The sequence below is a fragment of the Pogoniulus pusillus genome, chromosome 15, assembly GCF_015220805.1.
Source record: "Pogoniulus pusillus isolate bPogPus1 chromosome 15, bPogPus1.pri, whole genome shotgun sequence".
In the NCBI taxonomy this organism is placed as follows: Eukaryota; Metazoa; Chordata; class Aves; order Piciformes; family Lybiidae; genus Pogoniulus; species Pogoniulus pusillus.
Genome location: NC_087278.1, coordinates 20207229 through 20229950, shown reverse-complemented (window position 1 = coordinate 20229950; position 22722 = coordinate 20207229). Strand labels below are relative to the sequence as shown.

General features: G+C 48.5%; 1 protein-coding gene across 10 annotated transcripts in view; it reads left to right on the top strand.

Moving 5' to 3' along the window:
- CALD1 (caldesmon 1) overlaps window positions 1–22722 on the top strand; it is a 237835-nt gene that overhangs the window by 32105 nt on the left and 183008 nt on the right. For all 10 annotated transcript variants that reach the window (XR_010305041.1, XM_064155637.1, XM_064155636.1 and 7 more), the window contains exon 3: window positions 11203–11326. The gene's annotated coding sequence lies outside the window, so the exon portion shown is untranslated. The remainder of the gene's footprint in view (window positions 1–11202; window positions 11327–22722) is intronic.

Here is a 22722-nt window from a genome sequence, read left to right as displayed (position 1 = left end):
CTCCAGAACTGCACAGAGGACTGCAGGTGGAGTTTCAGGAGAGCAAAGGGGCAGAATCCCCAGGACACATTTGGCTGTCTGGGCTGTGCACACATGCTGCTGCCTCTGCTCACTGACAGAGCTGTTCCCTGCTTTGCTCTCCTCCTCCATGGTAACCAGCTCTTCTGGGAGAACTTCCAGAAACCTTTCCCTGAGAGCTGTCTTGAGAGGTGGTCATGGAACCAATGCACTGCCCCATTAGGATATATCTGAAGACACAGTTTCAGCCTTTATGTTGGCACTCCTGTGTCTCCATGGTGTGGTGCCCATGCCCAGGTCAAACCTCCAGACCTCAAAATTCCCCCTGATTTATTTTTTTCAGCCAATCAAATAATTTATCCAAACTTTTATCCCCTTTGGGCATTTATTGGACCCTTGATAAGAATATTGCCAAGTCTTGTGAGCCTCATTCTTAGCACTTTTCCCTTGTACTCCATTTTTGCCTGCTTAGCTTGCAAAGAAATCCATGCTCATAGCAAAGTGCTTTCTGGCATGCTACAGCAAGGAAACAGTTTTCATGGAGTTCTGGGAACAAGCCAATTGCTTGGAAGTCCTGCTGGAAACACTGCTTGGATGTTGCATGGAGAACAATAAAACTTTCATGTCATGTATCTTCTCCAAGCAGTTCACCAGTGTGTCTAGCTGGATAAGGTGGAGGTGCACACATGCACATGTGCTGCCTCTGGCTGTCTCAGTGTATATCTATTACTAAGCAGAGGCTGTGTTCCCAATGGTCTCTTCTTACCACTGGAGATAAAACTCTTCCTGCTTTGAGGAATTTACAGCCTAGGTGGACACTTCAGGAAGACAGAAAAATCCAACAGTAGCTCAAGATAGGGAAGGTCATTTTAGGAAGTGTATCAAGAGGACAAGGGGACACAGTGTGAAGTTGTGCCAGGGCAGGTTCAGGCTGGATGTTAGGAGGAAGTTGTTGGCAGAGAGAGTGATTGGCATTGGAATGGGCTGCCCAGGGAGGTGGTGGAGTCACTGTCCCTGGAGGTGTTGAAGCCAAGGCTGGCTGGGGCACTTAGTGCCATGGTCTGGTTGATTGCTTAGGGCTGGGTGCTAGGTTGGACTGGCTGAGCTTGGAGGTCTCTTCCAACCTGGCTGATTCTATGATAGCTGAGACCAGCAGTCAGCATGTGGAGGACTCAGATGATTATTTTCTAGGGGAAGTGATGGCCATGCAGTTAGGGTTTCCATCTGTGCAGTGGTCTCTGGTAGGTGGCAGACATGCAGCAGTGCCTAAACTTCTTGTAGGTGTGGGAGGAGAACTAAGAGTGACCTTAGTCTGTGTATGGTTTTGCTGCAGAATTCTATGTCTTTGGAAACTTTGCACTGGTTGACAAAACTTCCATATAGTTGCTTCCTGGAGCTGTGCCTTGTTTTCAATCTAAACTAAATGCTTAGATGGTCCAGGAGAGCCATAACTCCCTCTTTGCACAGAAGTCTTGCTCCAGATAGCTCTAATTTGTGCTGTCCCTTTAATGAAGAGTTCTTACTGTGTCTTGTCATAGTTCGGAGTTTTACAGCATAGATGCAAGTATATTTTGAGCAAGCCTGAGCCTCATTTTGCATGAACTAAAGTTTAGTTTGGAGGCAATTTAATCCTCAGTGTAGGTTTGCATTTGGGCTGTAAGGAATATCAGAGGACCACAGGATGTTAGGTGTTGGAAGGGACCTCCATAGATGAAGTCAAATCCCCCTGCCAGAGCAGGACCATAGAATCTAGTGCAGGTCATACAGGAGCACATCCAGACAAGGCAGGAAAGTCTGCAGAGAAGGAGACTCCACAACCTCTCTGGGCAGCCTGTGCCAGTGCTCTGTGATCCTTGCAGTAAAGAGGTGGAACTTACTGTGCTGCAGTTCATACCCATTCCTCTTGTCCTATCACATGGTGCAACAGAGAAGAGTTTTTCCACTCCCTCTTGACCCCCAGCCCTCAGATACTGATGAACATTGATTAGATCCCCTCTCAGTCTTCTCTTCTCCAGACCAAACAGCCCCAGGTCCCTCAGCCTCTCCTCATCAGGCAGTGCTCCAGCCCTTTGATCATCTTTGTAGCCCTGCCTTGGCCTCTCTCCAGCAGTTTGCTATTCCCCCTGAACGGGGGAGCCCAGAACTGGATGCAGCATTCCAGATAAGGTCTCACCAAGGAAGAGCAGTGGGGGAAAAGAACCTCCCTCCCTCCATCTGCTGGCCACACTCCTCTTAATGCCTCCCATTGCCCTTCTTGAGCACCAGGGCACACTGCTGTCCCATGCAGAACTTGGTGTCCACCAGCACTCGCAGGTCCTTCTCCACAGCATTGTATATACTTGGGGAGCTTGCACAGAAGGGCAGTTGTTTTGGCTGACTGTTGGTTTGCACTTAGAAGCCACCTTGTCTGCTTCTGGGCTGGAGAGAGATTATTCAATTGCAAGGAACTTCCAAATTGCAAAAGGCATTTCCTTCCTTACTCTATCCCATTAACTTTCCATCTTGTACATGCTGCAGCAATTTCCGTGCTCGCTGTTCAAGATGCCATGGATCTGGAGAGCTCTTGATGACTCTCATCTTATTCTGCTGAGTACTTTAAAAGCTGTAATGAGACTATGTGGTGCAGTTAATAGAGCCTCCTGGTTATTCTCACTGTACTTGTAAAATAACTACTTGGTGTCCTGACTTCATATCCAGATGACTGCCTGAAATCAGAAATACTCCCAGGGCCTGTTCCCTGGGATGCATATTGGTGCCATGGAAATGCAATCATTTTATCAGAGAGATAGCTCAGAGCTTTCCAAATGGTGATGCATAGCATGCCAAGTCTCTTCTGTGATCAATAATTAAGGCATAATGCCCTGGACACATGGGAAAAGATCCCTTTTTGTTTGCTTACCATCGATGTGCCAACCTTTCATTCTGCTTCCAGCTTGCTTCTGCTTGGAGATGCACAGCTGGTTCTTAAGTGTTTTGTTTTCACTTCTCTGGAGACTTTCAAGGCCTGTCTGGATGCGTGATCTGTGCTAGATTGTGTGGTCCTGCTCTGGCAGGGGGTTTGTACTCGATCTCCTTGGATCCCTTCCAACCTCTAATATCCTGTGATATTAGAGGTTAGAAGAGACCTCTAAGATCATTGAGTCCAACCTATCACCTAACCCTTCTAATGAACTGTGGTGATTTGGGTGTTCCCTGTCCCCCTCCCACTTTGGAAATCACCCAGACTAGACTCAGCCAGCTCTGGAAACGTGAATGAAGCTTACATTTACAGCTTGGCACAATACCCAAGCAGATAGTTACAGTAGATACAGAAATACACAAGGTAAGAGGTAATGCAAAACCACAGCAGCCCTCCCAGAAACCTGAGTCCCCAGGAGGGGCTCCCAAACACCCTTCCACCTTCTTCCACTCCTCTGCCTTACCCCAGGCGTTGTATTGTGCCCCAAGGAAGAATGAAGGGTTGGCTGGGGGGGGGGAGTTAGGAAGAAGGTGGATTAATCAGAGAGGCAGAGGGTGAGGTTAGAGAGAGAAAAACAGCCCAGAGCTCAGGCAGTGCTCGAATTGCATTACCTGTGTTTGGATTCTTGTTCTTACATGAACAAGAGGCAAGCAGACATCACCCTTGTCTCTCTTTCACAGTCTGTGACCTAGTTCTTCTCACCAGAACATTCTAGGTAGCTTCAAACCAGCACACTAATCCATGGCACCATGTTGGTTGGCCAGGGCCACAGAGAAAGTGATTGGCACTGGAATGGGCTGCCCAGGGAGGTGGTGGAGTTGCCATCCCTGGAGGAGGTGTTGAAGCCAAGCCTGGCTGGGGCACTTAGTGCCATGGTCTGGTTGATTGGCCAGGGCTGGGTGCTAGGTTGGAGTGGGTGAGCTTTGAGGTCTCTTCCAACCTGGCTGATTGTGTGATAACCCCTAAACTTCCCTCACCTCCACAGCAGGATCTTTCACCATCCAACAGATGGTCTCATTTGGTATGACAGATTTTATATTTCACAGAATTAACAGGTTAGAAAAGACCTTTGAGATGGAGTCCAAGCTATCACCCAGCACCTTCTAATTAACTAAACCATGGCACTGACTGCCTCATCCAGCCTCCTTTTAAACATTTCCAAGAATGGTGACTCCACTACCTCTCTGGGCAGCCCTTTCCAATTCCAATCACTCTTTCCATGAAGAATTTCTTCCTAATGTCCAGCTTTAACCTGCCCTGGCACAGGTTTCTTCTGTTTTAAAGAAGAAAACCTGACTTGCCTCTGGAAAAACAATGCATCTTCATTAGACTTTAATCTCATGTCAGTCAAGGTGCATTGAAATGAAAGCTTTGTGGAATAAATTCTCTTGTCAGCAAACTGAGTGTGCCCCTCAGCAAGTTAGCACCAAGATGTGTGCCCAGTTGACAGGCTGGAGGGAAGGGAGGGCATCCAGAAGGACTTGGATAGCCTGGAGAGGTGGACCCAAAATGACCTCATGAAGTTCAGTAAGGTTGAGGGCAAGGTCCTGTGTCTCTGTCAGGACAATTGCAAGCACAGATATGATTCTCTGATGTTCTAAAATATCTGCCAACTGATAATCTGGCAACCTGGTGATGAGTGTGGGTTCAAGTTGGAAAAGGGGAGATTCAAACTGGGTGTTAGGAAAGGGCTCTTTACAGTGAGACACTGGCACAGGTTGCCCAGGGAGGTTGTGGAGCACAGAAGCACCCAATGTGATCTTTGATCACATTGTGTGCTCCACAACCTCCCTGGAGGTGCTCAGGACCAGGTTGGATGAGACTTTGACCTGTTCTAGTGGAGGTGTCCCTGCCTATGGCAAGGGATTGGAACTGGATGAGCTTTGAGATCCCCTCTCACCTAAGCCATTTTGTGATTATCAACAACATTAAAAGAGTGATGAAGTGATACCTCCTACCTTCACAACTGATTAGGCTCTTAAGAGTTCTGCAATATTCTCAAGCTGTTCCTTTAAAGCATGTCCTTGTTTCTGGATTTAAATTAAACTTCAAAGGTCTGTGAGAGTGGTAAAATATTTTACTCCTGATAGAATGTGGCTGTCATAGAATCAAGCAGGTTGGAAGAAATCCCCAAGCTCATCCAGTCCAACCTGGCACCCAGCCCTGGCCAATCAACCAGACCATGGCACTAAGTGCCCCAGGGTCGGCGACTCCACCACCTCCCTGGGCAGCCCATTCCAATGCCAATCACTCTCTCCGACAACAACTTCCTCCTAACATCCAGCCTAGACCTCCCCTGGCACAACTTCACACTGTGTCCCCTTCTTCTGTTGCTGGTTGCCTGGCAGAAGAGACCAACCCCACCTGGCTACAGCCTCCCTTCAGGTAGCTGCAGATAGCAATGAGCTCTGCCCTGAGCCTCCTCTTCTCCAGGCTGCACACCCCCAGCCCCCTCAGCCTCTCCTCACAGGGCTGTGCTCCAGGACCCTCCCCAGCCTTGCTGCCCTTCTCTGGACACCTTCCAGCACCTCAACATCTCTCTAGAATTGAGGAGCCCAGGACTGGACACAGCACTCCAGGTGTGGCCTGAGCAGTGCTGAGTACAGGAACAGAAGAGCCTCCCTTGTCCTGCTGCCCACACTGCTCCTGAGCCAGCCCGGGATGCCATTGGCTCTGCTGCCCACCTGGGCACACTGCTGCCTCCTCTTCAGCTCCTCTCTCCCAGCACCCCCAGGTCCCTTTCTGCCTGGCTGCTCTCAGCCACTCTGTCCCCAGCCTGTAGCACTGTTGGGGTTGTTGTGGCCAAAGTGCAGAACCCTGCAGTCAGTTGTATCCTCTGCCAAGTCATGCAGCAATACTTCTGTGTAGCATATCCAGTAATTAGGTATGGGAGCCAAGCCTAACGTTTGGCCTCAGGGACTTCTATTTGGTTGATTGTAGCATTGGTGGGAAAATGAATTCCATAACTGAGGCTGAGATCTGATGTCCCCCACAGTATTTGAGTATTCAAATAGAAGGTTTTGGGAGAAGTCCATTTCTAATATTCACACTAATTTATCATTTCAACTGACACACTTGGAGCTGAGTCCAATTGCAGGCTAAACAAAAGGAAAACAGGATATTAAGAGATCTGATGGTTTGCATCCAAGTTTTGTGTGAGTCTCTCTCTACTGGTTTGCATGGAATGTGGCCCACTCTGCAGAAATAGTTCTTGAATTCCTTTCACTGGAAACACTGACAAAAAAAATTAATATGGCCCTAAAGTGAAACAGACCTGGGAAACAAAACAAAACACAGCCTCCTGTTTCCCAAGCCAAAGGAAGTGCAGAAGCTGAAGGAATGGCATGAGAATGTAAGATAAGCTGGATGCTTTCAGTGTGAACACTTTGCCTTACCTTTATTACTCATACTTTAGTGGTGGTCTCTCTGCTGATTAGGACAGTGCTGCTGAGGATGCTAAAAGGAAAATTTCATGTTCAAAGTATGTGTTTGAAAGGGGTGATTTGGGTTTGTTGTTTTTTTTTTTTTTTTAACTTAAATGGTGCTGGAATTGTCCAGATTGCACTTGGATCACGGTGCTGGAGTTGGAATCTTAGAATAAATCAGGTTGGAAGAGACCTCAAAAATCATCCAGTCCAACCTAGCACCCAGCCCTGGCCAATCAACCAGACCATGGCACTAAGTGCCTCATCCAGGCTTGGCTTCAACATCTCCAGGGATGGTGACTCCACCACCTCCCTGGGCAGCCCATTCCAATCCCAATCACTCTCTCTGCCAGCAGATTCCTCCTAACGTTCAGCTTAGACCTCCCCTGGCACAACTTCACACTGTGTCCCCTTCTTCTGTTGCCGCTTGCATGGCAGAAGAGCCCAACCCCTCCTGACTGCAACTTCAGGTAGAGAGCAATGAGGTCTGCCTTGAGCCTTTTCTTCTGCAGGCTGCACACCCCCAGCTCCCTCAGCCTCTCTTCATAGGGTTTGTGCTCCAGGCCCCTCACCAGCCTTGCTGTGCCCTTTTCTGGACACCTTCCAGCACCTCAACATCCTTCTTGAGTGGAGGAGCCCAGAGCTGGACACAGCACTCAAGCTGTGGCCTGAGCAGTGCTGAGCACAGGGGCACAAGAACCTCTCTTGTCCTGCTGGCCACGCTGTTAGCTTAGTTGTAACAGCTCATAGAATCAACCAAGTTGGAAGAGACCTCCAAGATCATCCAGTCCAACCTAGCACCCAGCCCTATCCAAGCAACCAGACCATGGCACTAAGTGCTTCATCCAGTCTTTTCTTGAACACCTCCAGGGATGGTGCCTCCACCACCTCCCCGGGCAGCCCATTCCAATGCCAATCACTCTCTCTGTGAGGAACTTCCTCCTAACATCCAGCCTATACCTACCCTGGCACAACTTGAGACTGTGTTCCCTTGTTCTATTGCTGGTTGCCTGGGAGAAGAGGCCACCCCCCACCTGGCTACAGTGCCCCTTCAGGTAGTTGTAGACAGTAATAAGATCACCCCTGAGCCTCCTCTTCTCCAGGCTGCACACCCCCAGCTCCCTCAGCCTCTCCTCATAGGATTTGTGTTCCAGGCCCCTCCCCAGCTTTGTTGCCCTTCTCTGGACATGTTCCTCAGAGCTGCAACAAGCTGAGAGTGACTCCACGAGGAGCAGAAATAAGACCTGTAGAGATTAAGTCCCAATAGGCAAATATAATGGGATGCATTTCTGGAGGGGTAAAGCCACTTTAAGATGGGTGTAGCTGTTCTTAAGGCCCATTTCTGGATCCATTAATAGCCTTTTAAACAGATCTGCTAGCTGATGTGATAATTTGTCACACTTTAACAAGCGCTCAACCTTCTAGAGTGGGAGGATATGTAAACTGTGAGGTTAATGAAGTGTATCTTTGGTTGAAGTAATGGTTCAAGTGTGAAAAATCCACTGTGAAGCTGTGATCTGAAAGCTCAGCACATCTGCCTTTCATTGGGAAGGAGCTGCTCCTTAATGAGTGGGGTTTTCCTGTGCTATTTCCATTAGCCTGGGATTGTTTCCACTGTGAAAGTAGAGGGATGTGACTTGTTCTGTTGTTGTTGTTGCTGCAATACCATTGCTGGCTCTGCAATGTCATGCCAGGGGCAGTTGTCAGCATATGAAAATGGAGCTTTTGAAGTCATCCTGAAAGAAAAAAGAAATTATGGAATCACTTAGAGTTGGAAGGGACCACAAGGATCAGCCAGTTCCAACCCCACTGCCATGCCCAGGGACACCCTACCCTAGATCAGTCTGGCCTTAAACACCTCCAGCCATGGGGCCTCAACCACCTCCCTGGGCAACCCATTCCAGCCTCTCACCACTCTCATGCTCAACAACTTCCTCCTCGCATCCATTCTGACTCTCCCCACCTCCAGCTTTGCTTCATTCCCCCCACTCCTGGTACTCCCTGACAGCCTAAAAAGTCCCTCCCCAGCTTTTTTGTAGCCCACTTCAGGTGCTGGAAAGCCACAAGAAGGTCACCTGGGAGCCTCCTCTGCTCCAGACTTTACAGTCCCCACTCTTTCAGTCTGTGCTCACAGCAGAGATGCTCCAGCCCCCTGAGGTGGACCTTTGAGGTGGACCATTGAAGCAATCGTGTTTATCTATATGGGAGGCAAACCTGCTTTTTAGAGTGGGATGATGGACATTTAGATAGGGGTGTGTATATATGTGTGTGTGGCTATGTAGCCATATAAAAGTGGTTATTTCTTAATGGTATCTATTAAAAAATTACTTGGAACTTGAACTTTGGCCTTTCCTTTCCACTTCTTTGCAAAGAAGGCCTGGAAATGTCAGTTCCCAGCTCCTTCCCAATTGTGTTTTGCAGCGTGAGTTGGACAGCAAGTGCTGCATGGGCCAGCAATATGCTCTCGTGGCCAAGAGAGCCAGTGCCATCCTGGGCTGCATTGGCAAGAGTGTGGCCAGCAGGGCTAGGGAGGTTCTTCTCCCCCTCTGTTCTGCTGAGACCACATCTGAAATACTGTGTCCAGTTTTGGGCTCTCCAGTTCATGAGAGACCAGGGACCTGCTGGAGAGAGTCCAGGAGAGAGCCGTGAGGCTGATTGTGGAACTTGAGCATCTCCCCTATGAAGAGAGTCTGAGAGACCTGGGGCTGTTTAGTCTGGAGGAGAGGAGACTGAGAGGGGATCTGATCAAGGGGTGCCTATATTTGTGGGGTGGGTGTCAAGTGAAGGGGATCTTTGGTGATCCACAGCAATAAGACAAGGAGGAACGGATATAAACTGGAACATAGAAGGTTTCAGCTTTTGTGTTCCAGGAGAAACCTCTTTACAGTGAGAGTGACAGAGCCCTGGAGCAGGCTGCCCAGAGAGATTTTGGAGTCTCCTTCTCTGGAGCCTTTCAAAACCCACCTGGATGGATGCATTCCTGTGTGAACTACCTTGGGTGATCCTGCCTTGGCAGGGGGGTTGGACTGGGTGATCTCTGGAGGTCCCTTCCAACCTCTGTGATAAGATGCCAAGTCCAGCACTTTGATTTGAACATGTGGGGGCCCCATGTGCACACTTGCCCCTGCTAAGTAATGAGCACTCAGACTTCTTGGTACACAGTGCTGTTGAAATTGTGCTGGAAATAGCTTCTGGACAAACACCAAAAATCCTGAGGGTTTAAGTCAAGGAAAATCCCTCTTGCCTTGCAAGCAACTTGCAGCAATAACTGTAAACTGAAGTCTGCATTAGATCACTCCAGCTAATTGCTGCAGTACACCATGGAGAGTGAGAGGAACATCTGATCTATTTCTCCACTCTATACCTTTCAGAACAATGTATTTGTTGAGTTTATTTGTAGGCATCTCTGCAGTGCTCACCATTGCAGCATCCTTTCATTGCTCTTAAGGCATTCATACCTTTAATGGAACAGGTGACTTGTGTTAGGAACTTCACCTCCCCTCTCACTGTTGAAATTTAGCAGACCAGCTCAGACAGCTTGGAAGTGAGCTGAAGCTCCATTTACAGCAAAGCTACATTTCCAAGCATCTCCACACAATATATTTTTAAGAATTTACAACTATAGACAAATCAGAGATAATGTAGAAACCCAAACTCCCTCCCAGAGAAACTGCCCAGAAGGGCTCAAAGCTACCTCCTCATTCTCCACTCTATCTCCCATCCCAAAGAGGCAAACAAAACCAAAAGCAGCAAAGCTTCATCTGCTGCTTCTCCCCTGCAGTTGCTGCTGCTTCTCCCCTGCAGTCTGCTCTAACTTCTCCACTAACAAATCACTGTGATCCTTTGATTTGATAGTGGAGAAATTAGAGCAGAGTGAATAGAGCAACATCCCAGGACAGAGTGAGGGAAGATTATTTACATTTCAGCTTTTTATCCCTCTCAGCAAACCAATGAATTATATAGACCTCAACATTGTTTTCTTTCTACAACCAATGATCTAATTTCTCTCATTAAAATATTCCAATTAGCCTCAAACCAGCACAGTTGTAAACGAGGCTAGGAACCTTCTGGGGATATTTGAGTGAAAGGTAAATGAAATCAGGGACTGGATACAAATGAGCTATAATGGATAGGTCTACATTGTTCCACTGGAGTGCTGGATTAGGAAGTAGCTTGCTCAACAAACTGTTCTTTCTTCCTTGTTCTTTTCTTTGCTGTGGCTGCTGATTTTGCATGGCTTCACTGACCTTGGCTGAGACTTTTGTTATGGCTAAGTGGCAGTGGCCTTTTCTCTCTCTTTTCTCTCTTTCTTCCAGCAACAGAACAAGGGGACACAGTGTCAAGTTGTGCTGGAGTAGGTCTAGGCTGGATGTTAGGAGGAAGTTGCTGGAAGAGAGAGTGATTGGCATTGGAATGGGCTGCCCAGGGAGGTGCTGGAGTTGCTGTCCCTGGAGGTGTTCAAGTAAAGGCTGGATGAGGCACTTGGTGCCATGGTCTATTTGACTGGATAAGGCAGGGGGTTAGGTTGGTCTGGATGATCTTGGAGGTCTCTTCCAAACTGGTTGATTCTATATTTGCTGTCTGTCCTGCTGCTCCAGTATGGTGCTGGTCCTTCTGCTGTTGCTAATGTTATTTCTCTCCCCACTTAAGGGAGTGATGTTTTCTCCATCGTTGGAGAGCTTAGAGGTCTCTTCCAACCTGGCTGATTCTTTGATGAGTCTAGAGGACCAGATGGGCTCCATCCTAGGGTGATGAGAGGGCCAGTAGCTGAACTTACCAGCCCACTTTATCATTTGTCAGCAGTCCTGGCTCACTGAAGAGGTCCCAGATGACTGGAAGGTGGCCAGCGTGGTGCCTATCCACAAGAAGGGCTGGAAGGAACACCTGGGAAATTACAGACCTGCCAGCCTGACCTCAGTGCCAGGTAAGATTATGGAACAGATATTGAAGCACTACAGTAGAGATAACAACATTTAAAACTGTATAATAATTTGGGCCCAAGTTGTCTCTGTGATATGATCCAAAATAAGAACAGGCAAATAATGAAAACAACAGCAACAAAAAAAGGTTGTAACTGTCAAGTCTTTCATCTACCTTATTAGCACACCATGGGTGGTCTCTCTGGAGCCTTACAGGCAAGGTGAAAGGTTTGACTCTCATCATTCATGTGTACAATAAGTGTGTCTTCTGGTAGATGTTTTATCAATGTTTTGCCAATCTTGAAGAGGTTGCAACTTGCAAAAGAGCCTAAAGCTAGAAAGAATGTGCTAAGTAGGGAATAGAGTTGAAATTCAGAGAAACTCACAGGAAGAGAGGAAATCTGATCCTGGAGAGCTTTCTGGTAATCCAGTTGGATGAGGAGATGGAGTTGATAAAAATCAGCTTTTCAAAGTGGAATTTCATGGAGCAAGGAAGGAAGAGAATTTTAGGAAGAGAACTGAAATAGGAGGAAGAGGAACTTTTTTTTGGTCAAAGAAGTGAAGGACAAAGATTGTGCAGGCTCTCCTGAGCTGTTGTGAGATACTCAAACCTGCTGGCTGACACTCCTTGCATTTTTTTTCCTCTCTGGAGGGCAAGGATGCCATCCAAAGGGATTTGGAGAGGTGTGCCCAGGCCAACCTCATGACATTCAGCAAGGTCTAATATAAGGTCCTGCACCTGGGTCGGTGCAATTTGAAGCACAGCTCCAGGCTGGGTGGGGAATGGCTGAGAGCAGCCCTGAGGAAAAAGGACTTTGGAGGCTGGATGAGGCACTTAGTGCTATGGTTCAGTTAACTAGAAGGGTTAGGTGATAGGTTGGACTCGATGATCCTAGAGGTCTTTTCCAGCCTGGTTGATTCTGTGACCTGGGGGTCTTGGTTGACGAAAAGCTCCACATGAGCCTGCAATGTGAGTGCAGCTCAGACAGCAACCCTGTGCTGGGCTGCAGAAGGAGAAGTGTGGACAGCAGGGCAAAGGAGGGGATTCTGGAGTACTGTGTACAGTTCTGGAGCCCCTAACACAAGGAGGACATGGAACTGTTAGAGCAAGTCCAGAGGAGGCCATGAAGATGCTCAAAGGGATGCAGCAGCTCTGCTGTGAGGACAGGCTATAAGAGTTGGGGTTCTGCAGTCTGGAGAGGAGAAGGCTTTGAGGAGACCTTGGAGTGGCCTTCCAGTGTCTGAAAGGGACTACAGGAAGGCTGAGGAGGGACTATTGACAAGGTCTGGTAATGACAGGGTGAGGAGTAATGAGTTTACACTGAATGTTAGGAAGAAGTTGTTTGCAGTGAGGGTGGTGAGACACTGGCACAGGTTGCCCAGGGAGGTTGTGGCTGCTCCTTCCCTGGAGGTGTTCAAGGCCAGGTTGAATGAGGCCTTGAGTGACCTGATCTAGTGGCAGAAGTTTGCTGGTTTAAATCTGCACTCTGTCATGGATAGCACTGCTCTCGTTCTCTTATCTTGGTAGGGTGGATGTTTCCTGCTCTTGTAAGCTCCACTAAGCAGAGCACACATAGGAATTGTGATGGTTTGGGTGTTACCTGCCCTCTCTCCCTGCTCTTGGAAATCACCCAGACTAGACTAAGGGGCTCTGGAAATTGAATGAAGCTTTATATTTACACCTTAGCACAATGTACAAGCAGATAGTTACAGTATATACAGTTATAGACAGAAATAGACAAGCTGAAAGGTAAAACAGAAACACAGCAGCCCTCCCAGAAACCTGCTTCCCTAGGAGGAGCTCTCAGCCTCCTTTCCACCATCCTCCTAACCTTCTCCCTTACCCTAGATCTTGCCTTATGCCCAAAGGAGATTGAAGGGTGTCCAAAGCAGGGCCAGGAGGATGCTCAGAGGGCTGCAGCAGCTCTGCTATGAGCACAGACTGAAAGAGTTGGGGCTGTGCAGGCTGGAGCAGAGGAGGCTCCCAGGTGACCTTCTTGTGGCATTCCAGTATCTGAAGTGGGACTACAAAAAAGCTGGGGAGGGACTTTTCAGGATATCAGGGAGTGACAGGAGTGGGGGGAATGGAGCAAAGCTGGAGGTGGGGAGAGTTAGAGTGGAGGTGAGGAGGAAGTTGTTGAGCATGAGAGTGGTGAGAGGCTGGAATGGGTTGCCCAGGGAGGTGGTTGAGGCCCCATGGCTGGCTGAGGCTGTGGGCAGCCTGCTCTAGGGTAGGGTGTCCCTGGGCATGGCAGAGGGGTTGGAACTGGCTGCTCCTTGTGGTCCCTTCCAACCCTGACTGATTGTATGATTCTAGGTAGCTATAAGCAATGAAAAAAAGTACATCTTCTACTCTAATTTAAATTGGTGTTTTGCTTGGGAGGTAGTTATTAGCAAGACCTTTAACATTCAGTCAGTGTCAACTCAGCAGCTTGCCAGCAGCAGGTTCTGAGCAGAGCTCAGGCTTGCTGTGCAGGCCTGGCTGCAGAGGCAGATTCCAGGGAATTAGTTTAGCATGTCAGCCCAGCACAGAGCTCCAGGCCTGGGGGGAGCAATGAATGGAGGCACAGTTCTGCTTTACACACCATGAGCTCAGGGGAGCTGCACAGGTGTATGTGAAGGCAGGAACAGGCACACTGCTGTTTGTTTTACCAGCAGTGCAGGCCAGGACTGCGCAGCCCCATCCGTGCCACGACAGCCGCTTCTGAAGGGCTGGTTCCAGAGAGTGATGCTCAGTGGTGCCACATCCAGTTGGCAGCTGGCACTAGTGCTGTGTCCCAGGGGATCAGTGCTGGGCACAGTCCTGTTCAATATCATTATTGGTGATCTGGACCAGGGGGCTGAGTCCAGCATCAGTAAGTTTGCAGATGACACCAAGCTAGGAGCAGCTGTGGAGCTGTTGGAGGGTGGGAGAGCCCTGCAGAGGGAGCTGGCCAGGCTGGATGGGTGGTCAGAGGCCAAGGAGATGAGATTGAACAAGGCCAAGTGCAGGATTCTGCACTTTGGCCACAACAACCCCAAGCAGCACCACAGGCTGGGGCCAGAGTGGCTGAGAGCAGCCAGGCAGAGAGGGACCTGGAGGTGCTGGGAGAGAGTAGGCTGAAGATGAGGCAGCAGTGCCCAGGTGGGCAGCAGAGCCAATGGCATCCTGGGCTGGCTCAGGAGCAGTGTGGCCAGCAGGACAAGGGAGGTTATTCTTTGCCTGTACTCAACACTGAAAGCTTGGATGTGGCACTCAGTGCCATGGTCTGGTCGATGTGGAGGTATTGGGTCACAGGCTGGATTTGATGATCTCAGAGGTCTATTCCAGCCATTTTTTTCCCTGAAGCAATATGTAAAATATCAGCTCTGATTCTCTAATTTTGCTCAGTCATTGGCACTGCTCACAAAGGATGGTCTCATCCTCTTTACATTCCAAAGGTGAGATGATACAGGCAGACTTTATGCAGCCTGCTTTTTTCCTGAGCTAACAAATTGCAGTTTCTACATCTGTGAATCCTGAGAAAATAAATAGTCCAGAATTTAGGGACTCCTTGACCCTGCTTCTCCTCAGCAGCTCTTCACACCACTGGACATCAGGTAGATAGTGTCAGAGAAGTAGCTGCTAGAGAGAGAGAAGATGCTGGAGTAGAGTGAAGGAGCTATTTCATTTGCCAAGGAACCCAGACAGGCTCTCTGCTGCCCTGTTTCCCCCCTGTTCTTTCTTTCTTCTCTCTCTCCACCCCAGAGGATGACATAATTTCTCTACAAAGTGCCACAGTGACCATTTCTCCAGCACAGCTCCTTCTGGGAGTTTTTAGATCCTGTTTTGAAGACTCATAAAGGTTCCATTACTCTTCTAATTAGGGAAAAAAAAAGGGCTCATTATTTTACAAGGGGCAAAGAACTTAAACCTTTTAAGCAATTATTTCCATGGTGCAATACTACCCATAATTGTGGCATGAAAATTGAAGCCAAAGAGATTGAGATTCCCAACAATTGGTTTGAAATGCAAAAAAGAAGGGACCAAGTCCCCAAGATTTATGATTGCCTCTTTTGTAGTAGCTCCTTCTTGGCAGAATGCAGGGACTCTGAAACATCTGGAAGAATTAGGCCAGTGAGAGTGAATGAAAGAATTTAGACACACATGAAAGGTTACAACAAGAAGCAGAAGATTATTCATAGGAGTTGTATGTGAAAAATACTCTGTGGAGATGAACTGGGAAGGAGAGAAGTAAAACAGTGAGCTACTTTTGCCAAAATCTTCAAATTATAGGAGTGAGGAGTGCAGATATTGCTTAATAGCAGAGCTCTCCTAGTTTATTTCTGCCACTGCACTAGGTAAGGCTGCCTTTCCTCCTCTGCTGCTTCTGAGCACTGAGGTGCTTGCACAGAAACACAATGACCCTCACTTGAGGGATACAGGAGAATCTAGGAGGGGACAGAAGCACACAAACACAGTGTCCCTCACTTGAGGGGTACAGGAGAATCTAGGAGGGGACAGAAGCACAGAACAGAGTGACCCTCGCTTGAGGGTTACAGGAGAATCTAGGAGGGGACAGAAGCACAGAAACACAATGACCCTCACTTGAGGGGTACAGGAGAATCTAGGAGGGGACAGAAGCACAGAACAGAGTGACCCTCACTTGAGGGGTACAGGAGAATCTAGGAGGGGACAGAAGCACAGAAACACAATGACCCTCACTTGAGGGGTACAGGAGAATCTAGGAGGGGACAGAAGCACAGAACAGAGTGACCCTCACTTGAAGGGCACAGGAGAATGTAGGAAGGGGCAGAAGCACAGAACACACAATGACCCTCACTTGAAGGGCCCAGGAGAGTGTAGGAAGGGGCAGAAGCACAGAACACACAATGACCCTCACTTGAAGGGTACAGGATAGTGTAGGAAGGGGCAGAAGCACAGAACACACAATGACCTTCACTTGAAGGGTGCAGGAGAGCATAGGAAGGGGCAGAAGCACAGAAACACAGTGACCCTCACTGGAAGGGTGTTCCATCAGCCTCACAGTGAAAAGATTCCTCCTCATGTTTTCCATCAAGCTTCCTATGCCTTAACTTCCTCCCATTGCCCCTTGTCCTCTTCAGGCATCACCCAGCAGAGCCTGGCTGCAGCCTCCGGGCACTCACCCTGCATATATTGACAAACAGGAAGGAGATCATCTCTCAGCCTCCTCTCCAAGCTGAAGAGCCCCAGCTCCCTCAGCCTTTCCTCATAAGGAAGATGTCCTGTGAGGACACACTGACTTGTGGTTAGAGCTGGAGGAACACAAACACCCTCTCTTGTAAGTGGCACTCACCCTGCACATATTGATAACCATGAATAAGGTCACCTCCCAGTCTCCTCCTGGCTGTACTTCTCAGATCTCTGTGTAAAGGTTGGGCCAGTAGTTGACTCTTTGATGTGGTGCATAGATGTGAAAGAGCTAACAATGTTGTTGCCATTGCCCAGAAGCATCTCTTTATTAACAAGAGATGCTTACAATACTTAGCAATATTGGTCTGGATCCTGTAAACTCAGCTGGAAGCTGTGTTGGGTTTATATTTCCTTGCAATCTCAAGGTGTAGACACTTGGGAGATTTCCTTGTTCAGAGATTTACTGAGCCTAGAGACCTGAGTGATGTCCTGGAGAAATTGTTCAGTCATGGTGAAGTCTGAGGTGTGTGATGTGTAGATCATAGAATCAACCAGGTTGGAAGAGACCTCCAAGCTCCAGATTTCCACTTGCTTGGGAATATTCTATGCCTTCAGGAGAGAGAATATAGATGTCTTAAAACAACATGGAAAGAGTTCAGCTAGTTCCTCAGAGTTATAAAATCCTTCATCACTCACTACTATCCTGCTTGATTTATGCTGCCTAAGGTAGCCTAGCTACACTTGAGCACTGTGATAGCCAAATCCATAACAATAAAACCCTAAAAAAGAGCCATAAAAGTTTCACACAGAGGATGTGACCAGCAGGAAGAGTTCACAGTGTGTGGCTGACTTGCACAAGAGGTGGCTGGGGGTGAGCAGTTGGTGGCTGTGGAGCAAGAAAACAGCCATTGTTTAAAACACAGAAGAATCCTATGCTGCACCTTCTGATCTAAATGCAGAACTGCTCTGCCTCTGCTGCCCTGATCTGCTCCTCTGCTGGGCCCTAGCAGCACAAAGCAGTCTGGCACCAAAATTCTGGAGTATCATAGGACTGACCAGGTTAAACACCCTTCATCACCTTTGTGGCTCTCTGTTGGACTCTCTCAAGCAGTTCTATGTCCCTCTTGAACTGGGGGAGCCAAGTCAAGGATAAATGCAGCAGTCTGACCTCTCCAACAGAGCCTGAGCCACACGACAGAAGGGTTCAGATGCTGACTACATAGCCAGGCAGCAGGACAGTTCCGTACACCGGCATGTACACCTCTCTGTTTCACTGCTGTCAGCCAGTGGCACACTGCCTCCAGCATCTATCAGGAACTCAAAACCACAGCCAGAGGATCACAGAATCAAACAGGTTGGTAGAGACCTCCAAGCTCATCCAGCCCAACATATAACCCTGCCCTAGCAAATAAACTAGATCATGGCACAAAGTGCTTTATTCAGCCTCCTTTTAAACATCTTCAGGGATAGAGAATCTACCACCTCCCTGGGCAGCCCATTCCAATGCCAAGCACTCTCTCTGTGAAGATCTTCTAACATCCAGCATAGACCTCCCCTGACAAAACTTGAGACTGTGTCCCCTTGTTCTGATGCTGCTTGCCTGAGAGAAGAGCCCAACCCCACCTGGCTACAGCCTCCCTTCAGGTAGTTGTAGACAGCAATGAGCTCTGCCCTGAGCTCCCTCTTCTGCAGGCTGCACACCCCCAGCTCCCTCAGCCTTTCCTCACAGGGTTTGTGTTTTCAAGGTCTCTCACCAGCTGTGTGTTTCCATTTTGGCAGGAAAAGCATTGTTTGGAGGAGACAATCTGGGTTGCTAAGGTACCTGGTTCATGTCTCTGCTCCCCTCTTTCAGATTGCAGTCTTTCTTCCCGGATTTCTTCCAGCTCATGAGAGAGGGAAACACTTTTTTTTCCCAGCAAGAGTGGTCAAGCACTGGAATGGGCTGCCCAGGGAGGTGGTGAAGTCACCAACCCTGAATATGCTTAAAAGTCATTTGGATGTGGTACTTGAGGATATCCAGAGAAGGGCGATGAAGCTGGTGAGGGGCCTGGAGCACAGCCCTGTGAGGAGAGGCTGAGGGAGCTGGGGGTGTGCAGCCTGCAGCAGAGGAGGCTCAGGGCAGAGCTCATTGCTGTCTGCAGCTACCTGAAGGGAGGCTGTAGCCAGGTGGGGTTGGGCTCTGCTGCCAGGCAAGCAGCAACAGAACAAGGGGACACAGTGTGAAGTTGTGGCAGGGGAGGTCTAGGCTGGATGTTCTGAGGAAGTTGTTGGCAGAGAGAGTGATTGGCATTGGAATGGGCTGCCCAGGGAGGTGGTGGAGTCTCTGTGCCTGGAGGTGTTGAAGCCAAGCCTGGATGAGGCACTTAGTGCCCTGGTCTGGTTGACTGGATAGGGCTAGGTGCTAGGAGGTCTCTTCCAACCTGTTTGGTTCTATGATTCTATGAAAGGATCAAAATGATGTTCTCATCCTTTAGACCAAACCCACAGGTACAATGCTGTAGCTCTTTTTTAGTACCGAGTACTCTTCTGGCAGAGCAGCTGCAGCTATGGAGGTCTCTTCCAACCTGGTCCAGAACTTTACAGCTAAAAACCTTTTTGAGAGCTAAGCAACCCAACTCCTAGTTTAAGATTGCACATGGAAGACAGAGGGAAAAAAATAGTATAACAAGTTGGACTTGATGATCCTGAGAACGTTGGACTCCACTCCTCTATGCTGCAGGTCAGGTTTAGAGGTTTACCTCAGCTGTAGCACAGAGGAAAGCAAAACAACACTAAATGGAAATTAAAACAATCAAGCTTCAGGGAGTGAAGTGATAACTCAGAGAGCTGTCCTTTTGTTCACATCACCACTGAAATATTGCACTAGGAAACCTTCACCTCTTCCTGTGAATTCTCCTCCTTGTAGATGAACTTAACGCTTAGCACATCTGAGGAGCACAAAAGGCCTTGTGGAGAACTTAACCCCACTGATGTTATTTGTTTGCTTGGCTGAGCAAAGCCTGCTGGCTGTAGGATCTGCTGTTTGTCTGCAGGCAGAAAATACTCACTAGGTGGACTTGGTTTGTGAGCAAGTGGGCTTTGGCTAGGTGTGAGGTCTGAAGTGTTTGACACCTCATTAAGGGCTGCAGCCATCTGAGACATGGTGCTGTCGACATGTCTTAATTTAGAGTGCTGTGTGTAGAATATTCTTAGTCTGATGTGGGCTGCAAATATCTCTCAGGTGTTTTTTGTGTCTGCCTGAAGTAGGTGAGAAACAGGACTACACACTTCAAGGGTGAGGTGAAGGCTTTGCAGCTCTGTGGGAAGATGAAAGGACATGGTGGTTTAATAGTAATGGCAGCAGGAATGAAATCATAGAAGCAACCAGGTTGGAAGAGATCTCCAAGCTCAGCCAGTCCAACCTAGCACCCAGCCCTGGCCAATCAACCAGACCATGGCACTAAGTGCCTCATTCAATCTCTTTTTAAACACCTTCGGGGATGGTGACTCCACCACCTCCCTGGGCAGCCCATTCCAATGCCAATCACTCTTGCTCTGCAGGTTTTCTACCTAACACGCAGACTGAACCTGCCCTGGCACAGCTTGAGACTCTTGTTCTGTCACTGGGTGCCTGGCAGAAGAGCCCAACCCCACCTGGCTACAACCTCCCTCATCCAGCCTGGCCTTAAACACCTCCAGAGATGGAGCCTCAACCACCTTCCTGAGCAACCCATTCCAACCTCTCACTGCTCTCATCCTCAACAACTTCCTCCTCACATCCAGTCTGACTCTCCCCATCTCCAGCTTTGCTCTGTTCCCTCCAGTCCTGTCACTCCCTGATATCCTGAAAAGTGCCTCCCCAGCTTTTTTGTAGCCCCCCCTCAGATCCTGGAAGGCCACAAGAAGGTCCCCTGGGAGCCTCCTCTGCTCCAGCCTGCACAGCCCCAACTCTTTCAGTCTGTGCTCACAGCAGAGCTGCTGCAGCCTCTGAGCATCCTCCTGGCCCTGCTCTGGACACTCTCCAGCATCTCCACATCCCTTTTGTCCCAGAGGTTCCAGAATTGGCTGCAGTACTCCAGGTGGGGTCTCAGCAGAGCATTCTGATCCATTTTGCTCCATTTTGGTCCCTTCCCTTTCCAGAAGGAACAAAAGTCACCTTCTGTGGCAAGCTCTGAACTCCCAAAGTGTACATAAAGCACAAGAAAAAGTAATTTTAAGGAAAAGTAGAAAGGCTGCAAAGGCTTTTTCAAAAGGAAGACAGTTGAAGACCTCTCACCTTTCCAAACTGAAAACACTTCTATGCTAAGGCCTCTCTGGTGGCATTGCCTTGTAATTGAGGAAGCAGAGCCATCTGGGTTATTTTCTGTTCTGTTTGTCTGTCAAACCAGTCTCTCATGTGATATATTCTGAAAGCTGCCAAACTCTCTCAAATCTTGGGTGGCCTGGGCCTGAAACAATAAGCAGTCCAATTTCCCATACTGTTGCAGTATGCAGCCACCAATGTAAGTTTTTCCCCCCCTCCTGATTGCATCTGGACAGAGATTGTTAAAGAATAGTCTCTTCCTTGGAGAAAATGAATCAAAATGTCTTTTGCTAATCCCTCTGAGCGTGTTCAATCCTTATTCATAAGGCAGAAGTTGTACTATTTGATTCTTCTTGGTTTATTTTCAGATCATAGAATGGTTTAGGTTGGAAGGGACTTCAAGGATCACCCAGTTTAATAGGCAGGGACACCTCTCACTAGAATAGGTTGCTCAAGACCTCATCCAGCCTGGCCTTGAACACTTCCAAGGAGGTTGTGGGGCACAGAATCAGCCAACGTGATCTTTGATCACGTTGGCTGATTCTGTGCTCCACAACCTCCTTGGGTAACCTGTGCCAGTGTCTCACCACCCTCATTCTAAAGAGCCCTCTCCTAAAATCTAGTTTGAATCTCTCTGCCAGTTCAAACCCATTCCTCCTCATCCTGTCATTGCAAGATCTTGTCAATAGTCCCTCCCCAGCCTTCCTGTAGGCTCTCTTCAGATACTGAAGTATAATCAATCACAACCGAAGGGAGGCTGCAGCAAGGTGGGGTTGGTCTCTCCTCCCAGGCAACCAGCAACAGAAGAAGGGGACACAGTGTGAAGATGTGGAAGGGGAGGTCTAGGATGGATGTTAGGATGAAGTTGTTGGCAGAGAGAGTAATTGGCATTGGAATGGGCTGCCCAGGGAGGTGGTGGAGTGGCTGTGCCTAGAGGTGTTGAAGCCAAGCCTGGCTGGGGCACTTAGTGCCATGGTCTGGTTGATTGGGCAGGGCTGGGTGCTAGGTTGGAGTGGATGAGCTTGGAGCTCTCTTCCAACCCAGTTGGTTCTAGGATTCTATGACTTTGCCCACTGAATTTGTGCTTTTTCACTTGAGCCCAAGTTAATGACTGAGACCTAACCTTTGCTCGTTGCCTAAGCCAAACTGCTCTAGCTGCATAGTTGATTAGCATCTGAGCACGAAGCAGTCTGGTTCTCACATTGCTGTAACAATAGGATGTGTCAGAGAACACTGATTTGCTCAGGCTGACACTTGGTTTGCCCTAGTCTGAGCAAGAGGAGAATCGAGGCCAAGGGGCAAGCCCCACTCTCAAAACCACCGTGCTAGCAGCTGTGCAATTTGTAGCTGGCTTGCAAAAGTAGGTGATGGCACCATATTTTCTGCCTGGAAAACAATGCTCAAACCCAAGCCAAATTCACACAGTGGACAGTGGGGTTGTTTTTCTGCACTGATTTCTCTCAACCCAAGGCAAACTGAGAATGTGCTCCAGTTGCCTGCGCCCTGCTCATTTTATTGCCTGTCATTTCTCAGTTCTGGCAACAGAATGCAGAGGTGTTTGGTAAAAGACACACATCTGCTCTTCAGAGCTTGTGCTCTGTGCAAGAGAAGTGGGCATGCCCTTTGGGAAAAGAGGGGGCCCTGAGGGCAGCACTCCCTTACCATCTGTTAGCCTGCAAAAAGAGTGTGTAAAAGTGGAATGCAGAAGAGCTCCTTTTTGCCCCTCTCTGCTAAGGACTAAAGGTGCTGTGTAGTCTCTGTTCTTTGGGGGGCACTGTGTACTTGCAGCCAGGCTTAGTGTTGCAGTGGAAAAGGGCAGGTAGTCTGTTTTCTTTGGAATGTGGGCCACTAGGTTGGTTGTTCTGCTTTCAGTGAGGTGAAATCGCTGTGTCCATGATTTATCTTCTCTTATTGTGAGTTCAGTGTTTCTTTGCTGCAGGTTTTGGCTTCCCTTTGTTTTGATTATTCTTTGTTTAGTATCTCAG